Raw genomic sequence first — 27551 nt, 5'->3', positions numbered from 1 at the left:
TATAAATATGAGTGTGATTAATACCAAGACATGGATAGTATCTTAAAATCTTGTCAGCATATAGGGTCAGTGGGGGAGGCTTGACGAAAGAGATCTTAACTCATTTCAGCAGCATGGTACAGACGTGGAGCACTTCTCAGATAAGCAAATGTGAAACCCTCCTTGCTAAATATTTGCCACTCTTCTGACACGGAGGATGACATCCTGTGGTCACTCCCCTCCCCTAGTGAGATATTAGGTGGTGGTTTCATGCTCACCCCACCCAAGATGGTGGATTATCTGCCAGTAACAGAGAAACAGGAAGATCAGTGGTTTTAAATGAGCAGAGACTGGGTGTTTTACAGTAAGTAACTCTTCCATTTCTATCAGTTCCTTGACCAAATGCTGAACAAATTATGATATAAAATGATGAGGAAGCCAAGACACAACTTTTGGAAAAGCTGAAAGCCTCTTTGATGGTGGAAGCATATCCTGTCATCCATAGTGTACTGAATAAGATGATGGCTGAAGACGACTTTTACGGACAGGATAATTGTTCCAGCAGACAGAAGGAGGAAGGGAGCCTGGCACTGTACCTACAAGTGCAAGTGCACCTTCCTTGATGAAGCTGCTGTTCTGCACTCTAGAATCTCTCATTCCGTTTGCCCAAGTTAAGCAAGTAATCCACATTTGAATGGACAGTCACTGTGTGGACACTAACTCAGCTCATTTATTATAAAACTCCTTGATTTATAGGAAATAAGTGGTTTATAGGATGAGAATTTGAGACAATCTGTGATATAATGGTTATTATTCACAAGAAATGCCACTATGGTCTTTGCTCTGTTTCTAAAAGCATTATTCTCATAAGGAAATTGTAACATCCAAAGGTTTATTGGCATTAATGTGGTTGTATCTATGTTTATTATTATGATAATCATAATAGTGGGTACCACTTTTGAGCTTCCAGGTTAGGTCATTGGAAGGGAGAATTCCAATCAGCTTCAGGGAGAGTTTGAGCTGGGCTTCAGTTCAAACTATATGACCCTTGGAGAGCCTCTCATATTCAGTCTCTAGGCTAGAAATTCCATAAAGGTAGAGGTCTTTCCTAACATCTTTAGGACTATATTATACCCAGAGTCCAGCGGAATGTCCAGTACATGATGGGTGTTACATCAATATTTGTTGAAATATTTAATTCAAACTTTGTTATCTATTTTAATACAACAACCCTGACAGCTCAATATAATTAGCTTTAGTTTGTGAATAATAAAGTTGACCTGCTTGTTTCAAAGCTATCTACAGAGTTATGCATGTGATGGGGTGTTGCAGGGATGGGAGAAATTTTCTCTATGGTCACATGATCTCTGAGCTTAACATGGGAGAATCAAGGAGAATAATATTGTTTATGTAAAGATGCTTTTCAGGCTTTTGCAGAGTGGGAAGAAGTAGCTCTGTTGGCCATTTGACTAGAGAAGGAGCTTGAAACCATATTTATGGGGACAGGTGGAAACAAGTGGATATGTTTGGTCTGGAGAAGAGAATGCCTCAGGGACATAGTAACCATGCTTTCACACCCAGGGCTGACTCAGAGCAGAAGAGACTGTCTTGACTATGTAGGCCTAAAGGCCAGAACACAGTGCAAGCTTTAGGGAAACCAATTTTGGTTTGACATAGGGAAGAACACTGTAACTCCTCCTGCTGTTTAGAAATAGAATGGATCACCTTGGAGGCAGTAAATCCCATTATTGGCAGTGTCCAAAGTGGGACCACATGATCACTGACAGGAATATTGTAAAAGAGATTTAAACATGGGCTAAGGGGAGAAAGGCACTAGAGAAGCAGATGAGTTTGAGGGCCATTTAAAGCAGTAGAGTAAGTAGGTCTACATGTATAATTGGACATGGGATGTGAATGGTGGGGGGAGGGAAGTGGTCAAGGATGACTCCTAGATTTCTAACCTAGGCAGCTGGGTGCATGGCAGCGATGTTTGCTGAAATAGGAACAAGCGAGCAGGAGTGGGTTTGAAAGGAAGCTGATGAACCACACCTTGCGCCCCCAGAAGCCCACACACTCAGAAAGATCCTGGCCCTTTGGCTCTTCCCTTACATCCTTGTGTGAGAAAAGGCCCACAGTGTGAGAGGGTGGGCAGACCAGGTAGCTTCAGATGTGACAGAGCCACCTGCTTATGCTTCCTGATGTGAGAATGCTTCAGGGGCTGGTGTAACTCAGCCTTAAATCCCTACATTCATCTTTTCTTATTGCTAAGGCAGCAGCTCCAGAAGGCAAAGATGGAGATCTGGGACCCACAAACCTAAAATTATAAAGAAAAGAAGAGAACCAGGGGACACTTCAAGATTAGAAGCTGGTTTTCTGCCAGAACTTTGCTTTATTTAATACACTCGCCCACACTCTCCCTGGTTTCCAGACCAACTGCGGCTTGACTCTCGCAGCCTATGTCAGCGCCTCCAGGCTTTGGTGCTGAATGAATGAAACGAGTAGGATTAAGAAAAAAAAAATGGAGCTCCCTGAGGCCTGGCAGTGTCAGGATGGGGATCGATGTGTAATGGAGAGAACAGAGCTCCCGTGGCACTGAGTCACCACTGACCTCAGCCCCATCTAAGTACCACAGGCCTGGGTACGCTGAGCTGACCCCCTTAAAGCCATGATGCAGTACAGACAATAACTGACATCCCACAGCATCCTCTGAATATTGCTGGGTGGAGAAGACCCGTTTTTATATATAACAGAAAGGGAAATGAAAGAAGCAAAGGTGAGCAGAGCAAAGGTGAAAATATGAGAAATTATGTCTGTCATTTTAAAAAAGAGTAAGTTTTATGTTTTTGTTTCTAATTACAAAAGCAGTATACATTCGTGGTAGAAAATTTAAGGAATACAGAAAAGTAAAATAAAATCTTCCATTGTAATGCTACTAACCACTCTTGCCATTTGATAAATATTTACTGAAGGCTGACTAGCTGAGGCACAATTTAAGGCCCACAACAACCTTGAGACTTAAGCAATATTATCACTCTCTTTTAATCCATGAAGGAACTGAGGTTCAGAGGTTGAGATTCACCTGGCAAGTGGTAGAGCCTGGATTTGAACCTGGCTCTGTATCCCAGTTTTCTCACAATACTTTCTCTTGATCCATGGAAAATACCAGAGGTGATGCCACTTGGTCAAATAATCCCAAATTTCAGATGGGAAATACTCCACAGCAAAAAGATACTGCATGATATTTAAAAAATGTGTCTTGCCTTTCCTCAGCTGCACTAAGGTGCTTGATCCTTCTGAGGAAGCTAAGGCCACGCTGGGGTGAGGCCCTCACTTCATCCAGCAACTACACCGTGCCCAGCAGCGCCAGCCCAACACTCGCACGCCCTTCTCGGAGCTCGCCTGCATCTACTCGGCCCTCACCCTGCTCCAGGATGAGGTGACGGTCACACGGAGGATAAGAGCAATGCCCTCATTAAAGGCCGGGTGTAAGTGTTGAACTTTTCGGGCCGGGCTTGTTTGCAAAGGCCCCGGCCAATGTCAACATCGGGAGCCCCATCTGCAATGTAGGGGTTGGTGGACCTGCCCCAGCAGCTGGACCTGGCCCCCTCCCTTCCCCCTACAGCACAGCTGCCCCAGCCGAGGAGGAGGTGGAAGCAAAGAAGAGTCAGAGGAGTCTGATGATGACATGGGCTTTGGTCTTTCCAACTAAACCTCTTCTGTAACCTGTTCAATAAAAAGCTGCACTCTTAAAAAAAATATGCCTTGTCTTTCAAGTCTTGTCACACTTCCTGCAATTTTGTAAACTCATCCATTGCAAAAGTGATGTTTTGATTCTTTGCCCTTTCTGACAACCAGAACAGAAAGTGACTCTCCTTCCATTACTTGGCCTGAGGCTTTCTTCTGCTTCTGCCCAAGGCAGGTTGTGGTTAGCACTCACTGCTTAACCTCTTCCTCCTGTAAGTCCCATTTTGAAGTAGAATCTTTTTTTTTTTAGACCACTTTGACACCATGGACATTCTGTAATCCTAAATATCAAGCCAATCACTTAAAAAAAAAAGAACAAATAATGCGTGTCACAACCTTACCCCATTTCTAGGCTTCATCGTCTCTTACCACATCTCTGACTCCCCAGCCTTGAATCCCCAATCTGACTCTCACTTCATCCAGACATTAGAATGAGTTTCTGCTGCACAGAGTACTTGATGATTTTTTAAGTTGAAAGTTTAATGCTTTATTCTTCACAGAAATGAATTAAGTGTGAATGTCAAAATAGCACTAGGGTCAAAATGACCATAACAAAACATCGTATTCACAGTACCCAATCCTGACTACCCAGCTTTGTCCCCAGTCAGTCACGCACTGTCAGCTTTAGACACTTCCTTGCATCCCCCACTATTAACTGGCCCTGTCTCTTCTGGAGAACTCTCTAGTGGTTCTTAATCTAGGGCTGTCATTCACAGTGGGAGCTTTGGAATCAAGCTGCCCCAATTCAAACCCTACCATTACCACTCCCTGGGTGACCTTGGGCAAGCTATTTAACTTCCCTGTGCCTCAGTTTCCTTGTTTGTTAAGTGTGGAAAAGAATGATACCTATTTTATAAGCTTGTTGTGAGATCAAATACTTGAAAGGCTAATGCTTGTAAAGGTCTTAGGACATGGCCTGCATATTGTAAGCATGTAGTAAATGTAACCTATTAAGACAAATGGAGTTGTCTGTCCATCTTGTCACCCCAAGGGCCAGTAGTCAGGATCTATTTCTTTCTTTTTTTTTTTAAGATTTTATTTATTCATTTGAGACACAGAGATACAGAGAGAGAGAGAGCATGAGCGGGGGGCGGGGGGGCAGAGGGAGAGGAAGAAGTGGGCTCCCCGCTGAGCCAGGAGCCTGACGTGGGGCTCGATCCCAGGACCCTGGAATCATGACCTGAGCCGAAGGCAGACACCCAACCATCTGAGCCACCCAGGCGCCCCTCAGGATCTATTTCTTAAAAATAATTTAAAATTTTAGTGGTTTTCCTGTTGTATTTATTGGCATTGCTGAATAATTTTTTAAAAATTGCACATGCACAGTAGTTTGCCTACAATTATATATTGAATAGACTTGTGGGCTTGCCTAGAAACCTTAATAACCACTTATAACACTGTGTGTGTGTGTGTGTGTGTGTGTGTATACATTTATCTATTTACATGCATACACACATTCTTTTTGCAGATTTTTGGACAATAGCTTTTATGTAATATATCCAGTTTATCTTATAAATTTGTTCTTCTTGAATAGATTTTTCATTTCCAAAGGCTGGCTGGTAAAGCACTGGCAAGACTCAACATGGTCTTGAACAGCATGCCAAAGATTTTGTATTTTATTCCCTGTATGATGAGGAGCCGCCCATGGCTTCAGAGGAGGACAGTGTCAGTCTTAACATGATTAGGGAGCAGTGCAAAGGCTGCTCTGATTAGGAGATCAGGGAGGTCAGTTAAGAGGCTGATTGAGAGCCTCAATTAAGGTGGCAGACGAGAGGAGATACATGTGAGGATAATTTGGGGTAGATTAAGAGGACTCAAGAAGGAAGTGGTGAGAGAAATAGAGGAGATCTAAGGATTTTTATTTTGGGTGAATGGGAGAATGATAAAACCATTAAGACAGGCAGAAGGGATGCAAAATCTTCTAGGAGATAGAAATAGGCTGTGAAAAGTCAGAATATAATGCAAGCCTCTTCCTCAACTCAAAAAAAAAAAATCTATGTGCACCCAGTAATTTTGACATCTGAATCTAAAGCCAAACAAAAATTGAAGGACAGTGGAAGAAGAAGAAGGAGGAGGAGGCGGAGGAGGAGAAGGAGGAGAAGAAGAGGGAGAGGTGAGGAAGAAGGAGAAAAAAATGAACATTATAGGGTTGATAATGGTTTTCACTGATGACCTACTTGATAGTAATAATCAAGCACATTAAATGTTATATTTCAGGGAGTGCTGGGCAGATGCTAAGTTTGTAACAACACCCTCTTTCATTTCTGCAGATGTTGGAGATTTCCTCTCCCAATAGGACAGCCAGAAACTTGTTTGGAAAGACCCATACAAGGCACAAGCACCCCAACTACATCCTTTTCAGGATGCTAATGCTTTCTACTTTCATCCAAGACTCCCAAAGCTTGTGTGTTCATTGGGCAAAGAATGAGAAGGAGAGGCTGCTCTTGTCTGAGACCACATGGGCAGCCAACCATGCAGAAGGGAGTGGTTGAGGCCTCCAGCCCAGAAACGGTATACTCTACATAAAACCATATTCCCTTCCCATATCCCTCCCAAATACCCAAGCTGGCATAGGGAGTTTTTGACAATGACAATGAAGCTTTCCTATGTTGTATCTACGAGTTTTGTTACCATATTTTCTAAGTCAGAACTCCAGATGCATGACAAATATAGTTGTACTAATGGCAACTAAAGGACGGGATATTTTAAAGACTCTGGAAAATCTAGTGTATGTGGTTGCCATGGTAAAAACACATCATTTAAAAGACTGATTCTATGAATATTTATTTGATACCTACAAGGTGCCAGGCATGGTTCTAGGTGCTGGCAATAGAATGGTGAACAAAATATACAATATGTTATATAATGGGAATGGGCATGCCACTGGGCAGTGTGGTGGGATTTAGGATCTGGTCTATTAAGTTAAAGATATGATCCAAAAAGAACACGACTGGGTATGTAATTATACTGCAGATCTTTAACTTCTACTTGAATCCCCCAAATTTAAAAGGACCAATTTTAACTCTGCCCAGCTAATCAGTGATATAGTCTCCAACCACTAGTGGGAAATCATCTCTCCCTTCTCTGACTCCCTTGCACTTCCTTTGGTGGTCTGAAAAGCATTAGATTGTTCTATCATGTGTTATAATTATTTATGTATATGTATTATCAATCTTTGTAGACTCCTTCAAAGCAGGCTGCTTTTGCTTCTCTCTCCAGGTCCCTTTCCTGATACTGTTCTTTTTTTTTTTTTTTTAAGATTTTATTTATTTATTTGACACAGAGAGAGAGAGCACAAGTAGGCAGAGCAGCAGAGGGAGAGGGAGAAGCAGGGTCTCCCCTGAGCAGGGAGCCCGATGTGGGGCTCGATCCCAGGACCCTGAGATCATGACCTGAGCCGAAGGCAGTCGCTTAACCAACTGAGCCACCCAGGCGCCCCTCCTGATACTGTTCTTAATCCCCTCCCTTCTTCTCCTCCATTTGCCACATATCAATGTTCCTTCCATGCAGAACTCTTTGCTAGTCCCTTTATATGCCAAGCTCTTTCAGACCATACCTTTGCACACAGTTCCTTCTGATAGAATACCCTTTCCCTTCTTTGCTTTGGAGACCCATAACTCTTTTTTTTTTTTTTAAATTAACATATAATGTATTATTTGTTTCAGGGATACAGGTCTGTGGGAGAACCATAACTCTTTTTGGAACAATTAGCTCAGAAGTTAAGCCCTCCTTGACTTCTCTGGATCATGCCCTCTGGCCCTTGGAGGGCTCTAAGCATATCTCTGTTAGCTCACTTATCATCTTACTTAGTTTTTCACTGTTTACGGGTCTATAAGTCCTGGGGCGGAGTCCTTATTTTATCTATCTAGATCTCTGGGGCCTTGCACCTTCGCCTGAAAGAGGCCTTCAGTGAAAGTTGCTGAATAACTTACTTGCCTTCTGAATTGACAGGGAGACTCTATGACTCTAAGGCCCTCCTATATTCCCTCCCTCCTGCCTCCCATACTCATTTGTCCTTGCTAGAAATTTCCCCCAGTGCTCACTCCTTGGCTTGAAGGCATTGTAACTTCTATCAGAACGCAAATATTATGTAGTGGATAAGCACTGGATGAAGAAACTAGAGACCTATATTCTAGTTCCAACTCACTTTGCAATTAGTTCTGTGACCTCTGCCAAATCATATCATCTTCTTAGGTCTATGTTTCTTCATTAATAAGGTGGAAGTTGAACTCAAACCAGAATTATATCTATTTTTTTTTCCTTCAGTGATAATTTTAGTCAAATGATAGTGGCCTTTCAGAGAACTTTGTTGAAGATTGTGAAGCTCGGATAAAAAAAGACACTCAGCTGGAAAGACTATAGTGACTGTTTTGGATCATTTAGCACAGAAGTGAGAAGTGGGGCATGTCTGCCTATTATTTGCTGACAGTAAACTGAGTAGGTCTTTGAGCTCCTTTTAGTTCAAACACTCTACATGTCATGATCCATGTAAGATTATGTGTAAAGTCAGTTCAATTTTGTTCAGACACTTGCCAAGTGTCTACTGCATGCTATGTACTGAGCAGGGCAAGATAAAAAGAAGAATAAATAATGCATGATCCTTGCCTGTAAGGGACTCTAGGTGATAAGTAGAGTAGGTAGTAAGTATCATCTTCATTAAGCGGATAATAGGAACAAAGACTCCACCAAGGATCAGAGGAACTGGATCTCAGACTAACATGATTTTCAGTGCTTTGCACTTTTCCACTATACCTCACTACCCTTCATTTTAAAAACAAAGGGAAAGGAGATACTGCACTAAAAGTTTGGGTGTTTCCCATGCCTGGGGCATCATAGCAGAGGCCCAAGATGAATGGACAGTGTTAGAAACTTGGGGAAGAAGTAGAAAAGGGAACAGAATAGTCCAGAAAACAAATTTCACCTGTTGCATGAGGTCTGGTCTTGGCTGCTGAACAGGAAGCCTTCACTGGGCCAAACTTATGGCAAGCATGCTTCCTCACATCCTATGTACCTCAATTCTAAGATTTTCTGTCCCCTTAACAGTGATGGGGTTGGGGAGAGGCAATGACCCTTCTGGGATGAAACAGTGCAAGATAATTACTCAAATCAAATCCCACTGACAACACATCAGGCCATATAACCTTTGTGCCATGACAGTGTCCACCAATCACCACCTGAGGGCATGGCCGTGTGCACTTGTGAAGTTTGGAGGAGAACTTTTATATCCATTTGGTTTGAAAATGCCACTATTTTCCAAGTACTAAATTTTTCTAAGTAGTGAGATTTTCTTTTTTTTTTTTTTTTTAAAGATTTTATTTATTTATTTGAGAGAGAGAGAATGAGAGAGAGCGAACACATGAGAGGGGGGAGGGTCAGAGGGAGAAGCAGACTCCCCACCGAGTAGGGAGCCCGATGTGGGACTCGATCCAGGGACTCCAGGATCATGACCTGAGCCGAAGGCGGTCGCTTAACCAACTGAGCCACCCAGGTGCCCGTAGTGAGATTTTCTAAGTAATGGCAGATGGCTGTTTTCTAGGCCATGTGGATGCATCTTGATGGAGGTGGGGGTTGGTCATAAATCCAGAGTGTGGTCTCTGGACTCCACATGTTCAGATTCTTAATAGTGACCAGGCCTTGAGAAAATCGTTCATGTCACTAGACTCACATAAGACAGGCAGCCATGAAGAAAAGGAAGTTATTGATTGATAATGAATTTCCACACAGTAGGCAATGCACACAACACTAACATCATATGATCCAGTAAATTCATGGTACTGGCAGACCTGAGAAACCAGCCAACATTCAGAAAGTCACTAAGGGAGAACACAAAGTTATAAAAAAGAAGATTCAGTGAACTGAACATGATATTTATTTTTGGCTGCAGTAACCTTAAAACATAGAATGTTGGAACTAAAAGGGACCAAGGTCACCTTAGCCAACTCTTTCATTTCACAAAAGGGGAAACTAAGGCCCAGAAATGAAAAGTGACTTGCCCAAACCCACATCATTGATTTATTTTTCTTTTTATCCTACAGACATGCACAGAGTGCCAACCCAGAGTAAAGGTTCATTCTAAGCAAAGGAGAGCCTTTCACAAGCTCCAAAATCTAGTTTAGGAGATGAATATGCATAGAGCCAGTTCTCATACAGTATGATTAGTGCTCTAAGACAGGGGTTGGCAAAGATTTTCTGTTAAGGGCTGGATAGTAAATATTTTAAGCTCTGCAGGCCATATAATCTCTGTTGCAACTACTAGACCCCATTGTTGTAGCACAAAAGCATCCATAAACAAGATGCAAATGATAAAAGTGTCTGTGCTCCACTAAAATTTTATCTATTGCCACTGAAATTAAATTTAATATAAGATTCATGTGGCATGAAATATTATTCTTTTTTTGATTTTTTCCAACCACTTAAAAATGTAAAAACTGTCCTTAACTCATGAGCCTACAAAAATAGGCAGTAGGCTGGATTTAGCCTAGAGGCAGTGGTTTGCTGACCCTTGTCTTAGATGAACAGAAGTTCCAAATGATTTTTCACCATCCATGAAAGTATGGTCTAGTTAGTGATCAGATTCTTTCCCCATGAATAAAAGGGGGGGAAAAGAGTGTATGCTTGTCAGTGCCACTCTGAAGAGGAAGGGTCACTGTGGTGGGTGCTTCTCACAAAGAATAGTAAAAGACAGGATGAGAGGAGTCCTGAAAACCCCTAGTTCATCCCCATCCCACCTCTATTTCCAATTAAACTCTGAATGCCTCCATAATCCTGAGCCAACTTTATTTACTTTTCACATTACAGAGACTCTAAGTTTTGTGTAGTTTATTTATTTATTTATTTTTAAAGATTTTATTTATTCATTTGACAGAGAGAGACATAGCAAGAGAGGGAACACAAGCAGGGGGAGTGGGAGAGGGAGAAGCAGGCTTCCCGCTGAGCAGGGAGCCCGATGTGGGGCTCGATCCCAGGACCCTGGGATCACAACCTGAGCTGAAGGCAAATGCTTAACTACTGAGCCACCCAGGCGCCCCTAAGGTTTGTGTAGTTTAAAATGTAGATTCCTCTGCAGAAGAGCTGGCCCTTTCTAAGGTTTCCACAAAACCATGTTTAGAGGGCGTCAAATGGCTACATGGAACTCAGTCCTTTCAGGAGTCAGGTAGTGTTTTGATAGCATTAGGGATGCCCTGCGGGTGGCCTTGGGGGAAGACTGACAACCTTCCTCTCAGAGAGGTGAGCACATGGGCAGCATCTTACCAATCTTTGAATGCCTAGCCCTTCAGAACAGCGTTTGGCATTTCAGAACCACTAGGCTTTGTCATGGGCAGTTTCCCCGATGAAAAGGTATGTGCTCTTTCTCCTTATGGGAGAATTCTCTGGGTCTCAGTTTCCTCCCCTGTTAAAAAAAAAAAAAAACAAAAACAAGAATCATAATAATCTCACCTACATCACACAGGTTTTTATGCGATCACATGCGTGGTAACACTCTGTAAACTGACTAACACTACATGAGCCACCACTTGCTTCCATCCACACTGTCTCCATAGTCAATAAGGCCACTTTATCTTTCTGGGCCTCATTTTCCTTATCTCAAAAGCCAGAAGGGTGAATTCAATGCTTCTGAGTTTCCTTCCAATTCTACCACTCTGGCCCTGTGCCTTGTTAGGAAAGGAGCTTTTCATTGTATAGTGAGCAGTTTTACATTTATGATTGAAGGTGAAGGGCAGGAGCAAAGAGGTCAAATATGGAAAAACAACAACAACAACAAAAAAAGAGAAGACTAGAAGGGAACCTTGGCCCTATACAGGGAGTAACACTAACTGCCCTCCTCGTTTGGTGTCCAGGATAAAATGTCTGCCTCCTTAAAAAGCAAAAAGGTCATGTTCTTTGGCATAGTCTAGATTTGCTTTACATGTGGAATACTGAGTTTGAGAATCCCATCAATCTTTCTTTTCTCTCCTTATCAGAGTCAATCAATAGTTGGAAATGTTAACGAGATGGTCCATCCAGCAATTTTTAACAAGGGGCTCACTGCCCAGGTAATTTAATGTGGAATATACACATTGCTCACATTGCTACGTCGTGCTTTTTTTTTTTTTTTTTACCTCTGCTGGGACTGATGGCTTCCACAAAGCAGACTATGTCCTATAACACCAGGGTCCTGCACAGATTTTTCCCTTCTTCCTCTCATTTTCCACTTTCATAAAGGAGTATGTAAGTCCATTGACCAGTTAGATGAAAGGCTGTCGTCTTTCCCTCTGAGGAAAGTGACCTTGTTTTTAAGGAGCCAGTGTGGGATGGGAGTGGGCATAGGGCTGGGCTGGCAAATGAGGGGCAGGTGAGGCAAGTGGGGAGATTAGAGAAACCTGTTTCTCTCCTTCCTCCACACTCCCGGCTTGAGGTGTTTAAGGAGAGGCAATGAGGATCCAAACCCAGGACCTATCCCGTGGCTCTAAAAGTTGTTTTCTACAAAGGAGAATGGATCTTGGTAGGGCTTTCTGGTGTACCAGACACCTTTGGTGTCCAAGAAATGATTCTAGGCCTCTAATAACAGGCAAATTGGAAGCCCTATGAATTCTCTTGTGACATATATATTATAGGCCCACAGAGATAAAATAATTTACAAAAGCATGTATGGTAGATGATAGTTTCCCACAACTACAGGAGCCTGAGAAACACTTTTCAAGACATCTGGCTATTCAGCACATATTATCAAAAACCAGGAATGTCCCAACTAAATATCTTTTGTTAACCTTAATTATCTCTGAAATGAACAACTTATGGTCCTCTGGCTATACCCCAAGCTTCCCCATCCCTGTGCATTTAGTCAAACTATTCCCTCCCTCCACTTTAACGACCCTTCCCTATCAAACATTCTTCTTACCACTGACCATGACTGGTCCAAATCCTACATGGTTCAAGTCCCATTTCAAGTACTGAGTTCTTTATGAAGACTTCTCTTTTTCATTGGCTCTTGGCTATAGTTACTTTTTTATGAGTTTATGTTTTGTCCCTCCCCCCATGAGGCTATCCATTCCTTAAGGCCTCCAACTAATCTTCATATTCCCTCATGTTCAAAACAATGCCTGCTTCAGGTCGTTCAACAAACTAGTCCTTCAAAGAAAAAAATCTGTTGATCATTTGTTTAACCAGAACACAATATCGAATAACCTCATCTATAAATGGAATGTTTGCACTATTTAGAAGTCTGAACCACAAAAAAACTGTTAACAAAGATTTCAATTCAAAGTAAATAACAAACTTCTAGAAGATTTCCTGAGTTCAACACATTCCAACTAAGTTTTGCACCTTCTGCGTATTTATCCAAGCAGCTGAATAAGTTCTGAATAATAAGCCTGAGGCATGGCAAGGTCTTCAATCATCAAGAAAGATTCAATTATATTCAGAGTGTGTGGTTTCCAAAGGAGGAGCATGGACCAATATTTTGAAAAGGCTTTCAACAAGACTGATTGAAATAAAATGTTTTCCCGAATAAATATTACTTATACGGAACATGCAGGCCCCATCCCCATCCTGGTTCACGAACTCTTTGCTTTAATTCCTTATCTCCCCAAATCATTAAGAAGGAGGGAGATGTGAAATGTGAGATGGACTGTACTAGGGACTGAATGTATCTTCCTCAAATTCATATGTTGAAATCTTAATCCCCAGTGTGAAGGTATTAGGAAGTGGGGCATGATTTGGGGAATGATTAGGTAATGAGAGCACAGCCCTCATGAATGGGATTAGTGTCCTTATAAGCAAAGGCTAAGAACTAGCTAGCCCCTTTTCTGCCATTGCAAACCAGGAAGTGGGTTCTCACCAGACACCAGATCTGCCAGAGCCTTGATTTTGGAGTTCTCAGCCTCCAAAAATGTGAGAAGTAAATTTCTGTTAGCAGCCTGAATGGACTAAGAATGTCTGTACCTGCTATGACCATGATGCTTTATAGACACAATTTCAATCTGATCAGCAATCTGATAAGGCAGGTATTATATACACTTGTCTTACAGATGACAAAATGAGACTGAAGAGGGTAGTTAAGTAGCTGCTCCAAGGTCACAGACCTAAAAGTAGACCTACATCCAAACCCAGGTCCCATTGGTTTCAAAGTTTATGCTTTTGCACTGCACAATGCTGCCTTATGCAGTGTTTTCATAGCAATCCAAATAGATGAGAAAAATTAGTTGAAATAAAAAAAATTTTTAATGGAAATACGATGAGAAAAATTAGTTGAAATAAAAAAAATTTTTTTAATGGAAATACAGTGTGGTGTCATGAAGCAAAACACTGGACCAGGTGATATAGAACAAGTAGATCCTACTCTGCTATGAACCACCTAACCGTATGACCTCAGCCAAGATACTCCATCTCAAAATCATAAAATCAGACTGTAAATGCTAAAAAAAAATGCATATTGAAAATCACTTACCCCTTCTCAATCTTCTCCCTCTGCAGAAGAGGAATTTGAGGCTCAGATGAAGCCATTTGTCTACAGTCACACAAAGGCACAATTTAGGTCTATCAAACCCATCTAGGGCTCCTTCCACTGGGTTGTGTCTCTCCTCCCTAGGTCTTGGTCTCCTTGTTTACAAAGCAAACCTCCAAGACTGTATTCTCTTAGTTTGGGCTGTTAGAGAGGAATACCATAGACTGACTGGGTGGCTCCAACAACAAACATTTATTTCTCATAGTCCTGGAGGCTAGAAGTTCAAGGTCAAGGCCCCAGCAGATCTGGTGTCTGGTGAGGGAACTCTTTGTGTTTGCATATGACTGTTTTCTCCTTGTATCCTCACACAGCTGAGAGAGAGAGACAGATAGCATCTCTCTTGTTTTTTTTTTTTTTCTTCTTGTTTTTAATTTTTTAAATTTGAGTATAGTTGACACATAATGTTACATTAGCTTCAGGTATACAACATAGTGATTGAACAAGTTTACACATTATGCTATGTTCATTGCAAACGTAGCTACACTGTACAATGCAATTACAATACCATTGACTACATTCCCTCTGCTGTACCTTTTATTGCCATGACTTATTCATTCCATAACTGGAAGCCTGTATCTCCCACTCCTTTTTATCCATTTTGTTCATTCCCCCCAGCCCTCTCCCCTCTGGCAACCATCAGTTTGTTCTTGTGTTTCTTCTTATAAGGGTACTAATCTCATTCATAAGGGCTCAGTGCTCAAGACTTAATTACGTCCCAATTACTGCCCCACCTCCTAATACCATCACGTTGAAGGTTAAGGATTTCAACATATGAATTTTACAGGGACACAAACATTTAGTCCATAACACGTGTGGTCCACTTAGACTGTGCTATACAAATGTAGAGGATTTTATCACGATTTCTTAGTGCGTAACGTAATGTGAGAGGTCTCAGAGATACTATGAGAGAAAGACCATACAGCCTCTGGCCTATGGAGGGGGGGGAGGAGGGGAGTGGGTAGAGAAAGAGAGAGAGAGAAGGGGAGGGAAAATGGGTCCTAGAGAGAATCTTGTCCTTAGGGCTGCCTCAGATCCCAATAATATACATGAGTGAGTTTCTGTTCTTTATAACAAAACCAAGAAAACTAACTAGAAAATGGAGAAAAATCTTTATCTAAATTAACTTTTTCCAGAGCATCAAATGATACTCCAGTGTAGTGTATATAGGTAGAAACACCCAAATGCTAGCATTTTAGAAAAAAAGTTACATAATTCACCAAAAAAAGAGCATTTCCTCCTGGACCTCTCCTCAGACCTTCAATCTCACTCCTCCACCAAAATAACTATTATTAATGTAAAAAGGCGAAAAGAGCCAGCATGTGAGCTTTGGCTCAGTGAAGCGATGGTGGAACAGCCTTCCTTCCTTCTGACTGCATTTGGCTCCTGTGTGCTTCCTGCAGGTACATTTTTTGGCTTGGATCATCAGCGCAGTGTTTTGCTTAGCAACTGATGGGCTTTCATTGAAATACCCCTCTGCTTAGAGGGAGAAGACTTGCCTATGTCACCTTAGAAGTTAATATATTATGCTACAGTGGAGTGTAGCTAGAAAGTTATGAACAATATTTCCCGAAATGCTTTCACTGGGACCCTATCCCTGTGAGATGCTATGTGACAAAATGTCCCGAGGTCAAATAAGTTTGGGAAATGCTGCCTTCTGTATTGCCTCATAAGGAGTCATTAATGCACATGAACATGTTAAAAGTCTTCTCTGCTGGCTCCTCCTCTGTACCAGATTTCCCAATTCGAAGTGCCTTTGGGGGTTGGCTTTGGGCCTTAACTCCTCTCTACACTCTCCCTAGACGATCTCGTCCAGATCCATGACTTTAAATACCACCTCAATGCCAATGATTTCCCAGTTAATATCACAGACCTTTCTCCTAAGCTCCAGACTCCTAGATATATCTGTCTACTTGATAGCACCTCTTACATGTGTAATAGGTATCTTGAACAGAATGTGGATAAAACAATCTCTTGATTTCCTTCACCCCTGTAAGTCTTTGCTTCCTTAGTCTTTGCTTGCTCAGTTAATAATTCTACCTTTAATTAACTGCTCAAGCTCAAGCCCAAGAGCTACAAGTCATCACTGTCTTCTCTCTGGTCCCTATTTCCCACATTAACCCATCAGGAAGCCCTGTTTTCTTCACTCCTGAAAAACATGCTGGCACCATCCACATCTCTCTACCTGTTCTGACAACCCCAAAATCATCTCTCAGGTGAGCTACTGTAAGAGACTCCTAACTGGTCTCCACCTGTAATCATGGCCTTTAAATTCCATTCTCTACACAACAGCCAAGGAAATTTCTTTTTTTCAAATTGTAGTATTAGATTGTGCTAAGGCTTAAAGCCCTTCATATTGCTTTCCACTGCACTAACGGTCAAATCTTCCTTCTTACCACGTCCTCTAAGACCATCTCCTGACATGCACTTTCCTGTTTGGTCAGTTTCTCAGCTCCAGCACAGAGGCTCTCTTTCTTCTTCCAACATGCCAAGCTTTGTCCTGCCAGGTCTGTGGACTCATTGTTCCCTCTGCCGTCTGCATTTCCCCAACTCCAGTTCTTCCCTGTAACATCACCCCTTAATGTCTTCACAGTCCCTACCATTATTTGAGATCTTACTTGTTTGTTTGGTCATTCACCTTTTTTGGGGAACCACCTAGAAAGTGAATTCTATGAAGACAGGGTAGGGGTCTTATCTGTTCTGCTCATTCTTCATCAGGATTTGTTCAGGGCCTGGAGCAGTGCCTGGCACATAATGGGCTCTCAATAAGTATTTGCCAACTGTATGAAATGATTTGAAAAATTATGTATTGGAGAAAACTGTGAAACTTAGTTTAACCCTACATTCTTCAAATTTATTTGAGCTCAGAACCCTATCTGCCATTGTAAAGAATATTCACTATCTCAGGGACCATTTCCTGGAATGCAGTTTGTTCTATGCTGATTTAATATCAGAATTGAGAAGAGTTAATGTTGGAGACCCAGTGGCTCTTCAACATCAGAACTTGAAAACCTCTTGTAAGCAGGCATTCTGGCAGGTCTTTGGGAGTCCAGGGTATTTTTATTAGGAGAACGATAGTTTTAAAAGTAAGTTATTGGGTATTTTTTCCTTGGGATATGGATTCAAAAAACTAAGCTAGCAGCTCAAGATTATAGGGCTCAGGGATAGATGAGGTGTTGGAGGTGGGAGAGAAGGAGTCCAGACAGGATATAGCAAAATTAAGGGATGTGGTTGACTAAGGGTAAATGAAATTGAGGCCCAGTAAAACTTTCCTACTTTTAATGGAATTTTTAGAAACAGAAACCTGCAGTTGGAAACTTGGCTATTTTTATATCATGTATGTTTTCTGTAATTATTTGTTTTCTGTTTTCCCTCATGTTTAGTAAAGCTGTTCTTGAAAATACCAGCCTGTCTTAGTTACACCAAGGAAAAACATTTTTGTCCACATTGAAAAATTTAAAGGGGAACCACACAGCTTTAGATGACATATGACCAGGTGATGTAGTGACATAGAGAATCTGGAAAACAGAAACCCAAAGTGAAGATGAAAGTCAAGCACAGAGTCAGGGGGAGTTGTCCTTCCCTTCCAACCTAGAAACACTCTTGATTTCAAGAGTCTGATTTGGTTCAGCTCTGATCTGTTTAAACTTTGGAGGGTTTTGTGCTGAGTCCTAATTAGACAAGGCTAATTCTTTACAAAGTCACACGCATGAAATATTAAGCTATAGAAGGAATTATCTAGTTGCACAAAAAGCCTTAGATGGAATGAGATGAGGAGAACTTGAGAGGTACTCTATGATTTGACATGTATGCAAAGAGTATGTAAGAAGTTCTGGGCATATAGCAGAGTGCTCTGAGTTTGGGCCTCAGTATTTCTTTTTTTTTTTTTTAAAGATTTTATTTATTTATTTGAGAGAGAGAATGAGAGAGAGAGAGAGAGAGCACAAGAGTGGGGAGCGGGAGAGGGAGAAGCAGACTCCCCGCCGAGCAGGGAGCCAGATGCGGAACTCGATCCCAGGACTCCAGGATCATGACCTGAGCCGAAGGCAGTCGCTTAACGACTGAGCCACCCAGGTGCCCCTGGGCCTCACTATTTCTTAATCCATGATTGTACTAAAATTGAGAGCTGGATTTTGTCTTTGGGGCAGGCTCTTGGAGAGACCAATGGGGGAGCATTTTTGGTCATAAGAATGAGTGAAACTTAGGGGAATAACCCAGATATAAAGGCCTAAGATTGGAGGATTTGGGTACAGTATTTAGTAAGATAAAGGGCTGGCCCTGTATCAGATAGATTGCAATCCTGAAGGGATACTTAATGTTATTTGTGGTTGTTCTTTATTAGGTAGGATGTGGTCTTAGGGAGCATATTAGTCAGGGTTCTCCAGAGAAACAGAACCAATAGTGTACCTGTGTGTGGGGGGTGGGAGGTAGGGACATGCACATTCTATAGAGCCAGTGTCCCAGTTGAGTCTTAATCTGGAAGCTGCTGTAGAACTAGGAAGAGCTGATGTCCCAGTTTGCAGGTTGTCAAGTAGGAGAATTCTTTCTTATTCAGGGAAGGGTTAGCCTTGCATTCAAGTCAGGCCTTCAACTGATTGGGCAAGGCCCACTCACATTATGGACAGCAATACACTTTACTTAGCATACTGATTTAAATGTTTGTCTCATCCAAAAACACTCTCACAGAAATACTCAGAATGTTTAACCAAATATCCAAGTACCCTGTGGCCCAGTCAACCTGACACATAAAATTAACCATCACAGGGAGAGAGGCATGTATACCATCAGATTTCCATCCAGGATGGTGAGCTGGCCCTGGAAATATGATAGTTTGGACAGAAGGATAGAGAGAATCAGACTCTATGCCAGGCATAGCCAATAGATTCTCTGACAATGACACTTGAGATTTAGCTTAAGTTTTGTTTGTTTGTTTGTTTTTTTCTGTTTTGTATTTTCTATGTGTTATCTTTAAGCATTAGTGTTATGGGTTGAGTTGTGTCCTAAAACAGATGTGTTGGAGTCCTAACATCTGGTACCTCAGAATGTCACCTTATTTGGAGATAGGATCATTATAGAGATAATCAAGTTAAAATGAGATTGTTAGGCTGGTCCCAAATCTAACATGATTGGTGTCCTTATAAAGGGGGCAATTTGGACACAGAGACATGCATAAAGGGAAGACAATGTTAAGAGACACAGGAAGAACACAGCCATCTACAAGTCAAGGAGAAAGGCCTAGAACAGATCCTTCCCTCACAGCTCTCAGAAGGAACAACTCTGCCAACATCTTGATTTCAGATTTCTAGCTTCCAGACTTTGAGACAACAAACTTTTGCTGTTTAAGCCACTCAATTTGTGGTCCTTTGCTATGGCAGCCCCAGGAAACCAACAGGCTTAGTAAAATCTACTACACATAATACTTTGTGTTAACAACGCTTGGAAGGATGAAAACAGGAGCTGATGCACATACAGAGATTAAAGCTCCAGGGGTAGGGGGCAGGTGGAGAGGTGGGAGGGGAGGTGACAAGGGGAGGAGAGGTGATGAGATGGCGCAAACAGGGAAGAAGTCTGGAGCAGTGAGCTGTGAGCAGAGTTTCCAATGAGGTGTTGAGGATGATAGTACTTTGCATACAAAATAATATTATAAATAAAGGTAGATATCATTTAACTGTTGACAATATCATCACCAGAAAAATTTACTGGCTCCCTACTGAAAAAACTATTAATATGACTAGTTCATAGTGATCATTCCTGTGTTTGATCAGCTGAGAAGCATTTAATGGAGTTTATATTAACTTTAAAATGTTAAAAATTAAAAGGTTTAACATTGATGATGTTGAAAAGCAAAGGGCATATATTAACTTTGACAATGTTAAAAATTAAAGAAATTAAAGGGATAGTCTTTGGTGACATCTACATCAAACATGGAGGCACAAACATCTTGAGAGAGGACATATGGGAGCAGCAGTGACTACAGCATCACGCGTTGCAAATACGCCTCCTTGTCTGAATGCTACCACACAAGCATTTGGCACAGTTTCCCGAGGTACCCCTTCCACTGAAATGTTGCCCTGGTATAGACACAGTGCATCATAAGGCCATATGAGTGCAAAAAGGAAGAATGAATGGAAGGAAGGAAGGAAGGAAGGAAGGAAAGAAGGAAGGAAAGAAGGAAAAAAGGAAGGAAGGAAGGGAGGTGGGAAGGGAGGGAGGAAGGAAGGGAGGAAGGGAAGAAGGGAGGAGGGAGCAATGAGGGGAGAGATACAGGACCTTTTCCTACTCCACAGCCAAGTTCCTATACATTTGAAACAACCAGATTTGGTTTCAGATAACACTATCTTTGGGATATTTAACAAATGTTGTGACTAAATTATTAATGTGGGATAAAAATGTTATTTAATAATAATCTGCAAAAATTAATGCTTCTTTAGTGTACTCATTTCATGGTTTACTTCTAAAATCTTTGAAGCAGCATCTAATTTCAGAAAATAGAATGAAGATTCCTTGGATGTCTAGAAACTAGATAGAAGGGAAAGAAATCCAATGACAGTATCTTGACATCTTTAATACAGAGTGATACTAATATGATAACAACAGCTATTCCTTTATTCTAAGGATTTCCATTTTAAAGGCTTGCTGTTATTAATTTTCCCTGCCTAGCTCCTTTTTAATTATAGTTTTTAGGGCTATGTGCATGACTTGAATTCTACTAAATACCAAATGATTTCCCACATATCTTAGTTTGGAATCTGTCTCTTTTAATAGACAGAAATTACTTCCCCCCAGAAGAGTGATACAGTAACAATGTCCAGACAGTCAAAATGAATGTCATTGTCCTTCTTCCTTATTGATGAATAACTACTGATGCTTCTAGTCTCAGGTATAGCTAGGAAAGAAATTGATAATGCATAACTGGGAATAGCTTTCTTTCCTGGGGCATGGAGTTGAAGGGTGGGGGTGTGGGGGGTCCTTTTACCTTAAGGATCTGTTAGCATATCTGCAAGAAAAGTAGTTGATGTGTTTTCTAAAGAAATGTTTGAAAGATTTTTCCTGGCCTGGGATGGCCTGTATATAGGATATACTGTCTTTATGTCTCTAAATATTTTGCAAAAGAGTCTGATATCCACTCTACTTTGTGAAGTCATTTTTGTAAAGGACGTCCCAAATGCAATGAATGGCTGGGGCAATGACTTTGGGAAGGTCTAAACCAGTTCTGATGTAATGCTTCTTCCAGGAAAATCCCAGGACTTTTGGGGGTGCTTTTTTCTGGTTCCATTTCAAAATATGACAGCCTTGGGTAGACTTAATCCAGGTGGACATGATTATGCAGCCCTGTTCCACATTATTAGTGAGAGTAAATGCCTCTGCCAGAATTCTGCCAACACTGTTTCTAGCCAGACATCCATTAGTAAACATTGCAGTCTTAAAATATTGGTTGGCTTCTGTGGTTTGTCTGCATAATGAAACTAGGTCCAGATTTTTTAAAGTATCAACATGAATAATCATAGAAATGCTGTTCTCCAAGAGATATAGTTAGAAATTTGAGGCATCCAGAGTAGAATTTTGGTAAAGATCTGTTTAATTTCTTATTTTTTTTAAATTTAAAATATTCTTAATTGAAAATAGAAAAATATTTCTGGTTTTGTGATAATGCCAGTTAAGGAGGTAATTCCTTAGCTCTAACTTTGCCTTGCTCAGTATGGCTCCTTTACGTTCTGTATAGACATCAGCATACTTTGAAACATCTTTCTTCATTGTGAGTAGTTGATATTCCAAAGTAGGTATTTCTAACAAACTGAGAGGATTTAGTTGAAATGCACATTACAAGTAATTGTCATATTTTACACATTTTTAAAAATGACAATCCTTTTAGTTAGCATACACTCCACAGTTTTAAAAACTCGCCACCCTCTTTTCTCTCTTTTGATCCTTGATGGCCCTATGAGGTGGAAAGGGAAGGCCATATCTGCCTTTTGTAAGTGAGAAAACAAGCTCAAAGAAATAAAGAGCTTAGCCAAGATCGTAAGTACATTAGGCTGCTTTCAAGGTCAGCCTGAAGGTCAGTGATAGTATTTTCTTAGTATTCCTGTTGAAGAAGGAAAAACTGCCAGTTAGGTGGGAGGGTTCTAAACTCTGTAACTTGCACGTAAGTCCTTTGATCTCATCTAGCTCTAGGTCCCCCATGTTTGCTAGAACTCAGTTGTGATAGTTTCCTTTATAACATGTCTACAATGAAAGGAGTTTAACCTTAAAAGATTTACCACCTGCAAGTAGTAAGAAGTCATAGTCCTCTCAGAAAGCCAATGTGCTAAGAAGTTTTTGAGGCTATTTCATAAACCTTGACATGGTTACAAAGATGAACTACATTGCCTTCTCAAATGAAGGACAACAAATACATAGGGATGATAAATTGTAGAGATCACCTTGGAAGCAATAACATCCTTGGTGGGCATTTGTAAATAACATATTGAACTTGCTGAGTCTCCTTCCCTGGAAAAACCCTGTGAAAGTCCACATGTTCTTTTTTACAGTCATCACAACACCCCCACTGAGAGCTGCCCAGACAGGAATGATCATCCCATATTACTTACGGAAAAGCCAAAGGTTCAGAGATCAGTGGACTGATCAAGGTCCCAGAGTGAGTCATTAGGAGAGACTAACCTCAGGGCTTATTTCTTCTTGATGATTTAAATGACTTGCTTGAGTTAATCAGAGGAAAATATTTGGAGAATGAGGACATTTACAGCATAAAATATGCAGGTAATGAGGATTCAGCGTTATTCCTCATTCTGCTTCTAACTAGTTATGAGATTTGGACAACTTACTTAACCAGACTGGGCCTCAGTATCATTCCTGGAGAGATGAAGCAGTTGAACTAGATCAGGAGTTTTCGAACTTCATTCTTTTTAAAGGAAACTCTTAATGACATAGACATTCATTGAAAATACATTGTAATGTTATAAAATTAATTGATAAAAACTGAGATGCATACAATACTACCTCCTCCTTGGTTTTCCCCACCTCCTACAGGATTCCTTGGATACAGTCTAAAAACCATTATGTAATCTGAAAGTTACTTTCTGTTCTAAAATTCAATGTTTTTATGATTGGAAGCAACTAGCTTTCTAATCTGCTACCTGCTCCCATCCCCTATGGCATCTTGTGGTATAAAAGAGCTCCAGACTGGAAGTCTGGAGGAGCTGGGTGTGGACCTGTGCTCCACCCACCAATTATCTATGTCACTTTAATCAAGTAGCTTCACCTCTCTAAGTTTCTGTCTCCTCATCTATAAAATAGAAATAGTAGGGGCGCCTGAGTGGCGAAGTCGGTTAAGCGTCCGACTCTTGGTTTCCACTCAGGTTGTGATCTCAGGGTCGTGAGACTGAGCCCACATCAGGCTCCGCGCTCAGCACAGAGTCTGCTTAAGACTCTCTCTCCCTCTCCGTCTGCCCCACACCCTGTCTCTCTCAAATAAATAATCTTGAAAAACAAAATAGAAATAGTAACCTTTCCCAAGTAAGAGTGCTTTGTAAACTGTAAAAGATTGCATAAATGTATAATGTCGTTAGTATTATCTTCTGTGCACAACACCCTTCCATGGGGAGATGGTTTTATCTTCAGAATGATGCAGAGTCAACATGGGTTGAGCTGTTCTTTGGCAAGCTTGCCTACGAGTAGGGGTGGTATCTATCATACTTCAGCTTCATCTTCTCTGAGAGCTGAAAGCTAAGTCAGTAGAGAAGGTGCGAGCTATCGACACAGCAAATAATTAAACCAAGGAGGCACCATCGTTAAGTTTAAAGGGAAAAATTGTTCCCATAATCTGACCTTGATAACAGGACCTGGCTATATTCCCCCTCTGCATAAAGCTATGACCCATTAATACTTGTTGTCATTCAATGAGTGCTTACTACATGCTAGACACTGAATTTTACATGAATTATCTCAATTTATAAGAATCCTCTGCAATGATGTTATCCTTATTTTATTGTGACAGATAACCAATAAAATGGGGTATTATTCCTATTTTGTAACTTAGAAAGGCTAAGTAATTTGCTCAGGTTCATATCATGGGCAAGTGGCAGAACCTGAACTCTGAATTCAAAACTTGGAACCACTTGCCTCTCTATCTCCCAGTTGGAAGAAATGATTTTTCTCACTCATCATGAGGGCCCAAAGTCTCTATTCCTCTTTGTCTTTGCAGTGCCTTAGTCAGCTCTATCTCTTCATTTTTATTATCATTATTTTTATTCCTCCGTTCAAAAGTGCTCCATTCATCTTCATAAAACTCAAAGGTGGAAAGCACCTATTAGTCATTGATGTCTCCCCCCTCCCCCCCCCATCTCCTGCTTGTCCTCTCTAGCATGTCTTCTGCTCATGAGTTAGGGAATGGAGCCACATCCCTTACCTTGGGGAGTTAGTCCCATAACTAATTCATCTCTGTCAGGAAGATTTTCCTCTTAAGCGCATCCTCTTCAATTTTGCATTCTACCCCATTTTTTCTCTCTGTAGGCTGCACACTTCAGCTCTTCAGATCACACTGCCTAAGTCTGCCCAGGTTCTCAGCAGTGATTTTGCTGAGCTGCCTCTTCCCCTCACACTATGGCCAGAGTATTTTTCTTATTAGTACCTGGAAGATGCTTTCCCCAGTGGACAGAAGCAGAGGTGAGCTACAGGGGTTGCTGGGAAAGAAAGGGAGGAGGAAGAGGAGTGAGCACAAGACTTGAAACCTGCTTAGTCAGCAAACCTTGGACCCAGCTCAGCTTGGACATTTAGGTGCCCCCTCTGCGGGCAGCAGAGGCATTTACTGTCCAGCTATGCATGATTCCATGAGGATGCTGTGCCAGGCTCTAAACTTGTGCCAGGAGTCACAGAAATAAATGGAGTGCATCATCAGAAGAAGACCGTGTGGGGCAGTGGACAGTATGTCAGTTTTGGGATTTGAAAAATCTAGTTTAAGTTATTGCTCTTGTTTTTACATAGCTATAGGGAAACAGTACCTACCTACGCTGTTTCTGTAAAGATTCTAGACAATGACCGGGCATACAGTAGGCATTCAATCAATGAGAACTCTTATTTTTCAAAGCCCTGATTCTAAATAACTTGTTATAACCATGTCCTCATAACTTTGTATCCTATTTGGTGTGTCTAGGCAGCTATCCTTACCTCTTATTCTTCCATTCTTACTGTGCTGCAAATCAGTTTAGAGTAGGCTCATATTCTGGTTTCACCTCCAGCATCAGCAACTCCACAAGGTTCACAATTGCCTAGAAAGCAGAACTCAGATATTAGCTATCAGATCCAAATCAACATTAAATTTGCTTTTCAATTTTCACTTTGATGTGAACCTTTCCATTGACATGCTGAAATAGATATAGATATCAATCTATTTGCCATCTTTGCTACAAGCTTTGCATGTATGTTGAACTTTCTCATTTGTGTCAAGGAACCATTCCATGTGCACGGGTATTGGCAGTAGTATCTTAATATGCAAACGGAACCCAACTTGGGCAAAATATTTCACTAAACACTCTTTTCAAATGAATGCACAAGACCATTCTCAGCCAAAGGAAACAACCTCTTTTGGGCAACTGAAATCTACTCATTTAACAAATATTTATTGAGAGTCTACAATGTACAAAAAGGCCTTGTAGGCACTGGGATACACTGGCTGACATGGCAGACATGCCTCATTGAAACAAATCTCCTCTCTCATGGAGCTTAAATTACAGTGGGAAACACACAATAAACAAGAAAACACATAAATAAAGAAAATTAATTTGAGATAATGATGATTGCAATGAAGAAAGCAAAACAAAGTGATATACGGTGATTAGAGAAGCGTTTTTGTTTATTTATACATTTATTTTTACCTTAATTTACAAATCAAACTAATAGATGCACATTGATTAAAAAAAAAAAAAATCAGAACTCTCCCCCAAATCTAATGAATAGGGAGAGAAAAGGTGGGAAGGCTTTTCTGAGGAGCTAATAACTGAGCTGAGACCTAAATTGGGAGGAGACATCTATAAGAAGGCCTGGGGAAAAGCATATCAGCAAAAGGAAACAGCAATCCAAGGGCATTGAGTGAAAAGTAGCATGGTGTACAGGTCCATCGGAGAGAGGAAATGACAATTTAGTTAGGGTAAATTGAACAAAGGGTTGAGAGGTAGGAGGTGAGATTGTAGACGTAAGCAGAGGCCAGACCATATAGGCTCTTGCAGGGTATGGCAAGACTACTGGCTATGTTCCAGTTACAGTGGGAGGCATGGACAGGGTTGGATTAAGCCAGGAAGAGATTTATGTTTTTAAAAAGCTGATTCTGAAATATTCCATGCTCATGGATTGGAAGAATAAACATTGTTAAAATGTCTATGCTACCCAGAGCAATCTATACCTTCAATGCCATCCAGATTATTCCAATGACATTTTTCAAAGTGCTGGAACAAACAATCCTAAAATTTGCATGGAATCAGAAAAGACCCCAAATCGCCAAGGAAATGTTGAAAAAGAAAAACAAAGCTGGGGGCATCACGTTGCCCGATTTCAAGCTATATTACAAAGCCGTGATCACCAAGACAGCATGGTACTGGCACAAAAACAGACATATAGACCAATGGAACAGAATAGAGAACCCATATATGGACCCTCAACTCTATGGTCAAATAATCTTTGACAAAGCAGGGAAAAACATGTAATGGAAAAAAGACAGTCTCTTCAATAAATGGTGCTGGGAAAATTGGACAACCACATGCAGAAGAATGAAACTCGACCATTCTCTAACACCATACACAAAGATAAACTCAAAGTGGATGAAAGACCTCAATGTGAGACAGGAATCCATCAAAATCCTAGAGGAGAACATAGGCAGTAACCTCTTTGACATCGGCCACAGCAACTTCTTTCAAGATACATCTCCAAAAGCTAGTGAAACAAAAGCAAAAATGAACTTTTGGGACTTCATCAAGATAAAAAGCTTCTGCACAGCAAAGGAAACAGTCAACAAAACAAAGAGGCAACCCACAGAATGGGAGAAGATATTTGCAAATGACACTACAGATAAAGGGCTGGTATCCAAGATCTATAAAGAACTTCTCAAACTCAACACCCAAGAAACAAATAATCAAGTCAAAAAGTGGGCAGAAGATATGAAAAGACACTTCTCTGAAGAAGACATACAAATGGCTAACAGACACATGAAAAAATGTTCATCATCATTAGCCATCAGGGAAATTCAAATCAAAACCACATTGAGATACCACCTTACACCAGTTAGAATGGCAAAAATGGACAGGGAAAGAAACAACAAATGTTGGAGAGGTTGTGGAGAAAGGGGAACCCTCTTACA

At 41.0% G+C, this 27551-nt stretch overlaps 1 long non-coding RNA gene and 1 pseudogene across 6 annotated transcripts in view; one reads left to right on the top strand and one right to left on the bottom strand.

Annotated features, from left to right (window-relative positions):
- Positions 1-27551, bottom strand: part of LOC118529351 (uncharacterized) — a 100435-nt gene that overhangs the window by 57962 nt on the left and 14922 nt on the right. For all 6 annotated transcript variants that reach the window (XR_013442509.1, XR_013442507.1, XR_013442508.1 and 3 more), the window contains exon 2: positions 25370-25470. This is a non-coding gene — a long non-coding RNA (uncharacterized LOC118529351). The remainder of the gene's footprint in view (positions 1-25369; positions 25471-27551) is intronic.
- Positions 3132-3729, top strand: LOC118529349 (large ribosomal subunit protein P1 pseudogene; annotated as a pseudogene).

Source organism: Halichoerus grypus, chromosome 11 (genome assembly GCF_964656455.1).
Source record: "Halichoerus grypus chromosome 11, mHalGry1.hap1.1, whole genome shotgun sequence".
NCBI lineage: Eukaryota > Metazoa > Chordata > Mammalia > Carnivora > Phocidae > Halichoerus > Halichoerus grypus.
Note: the sequence above shows the minus strand (reverse complement) of the source record. Positions and strands in the feature narration are given on the sequence as shown.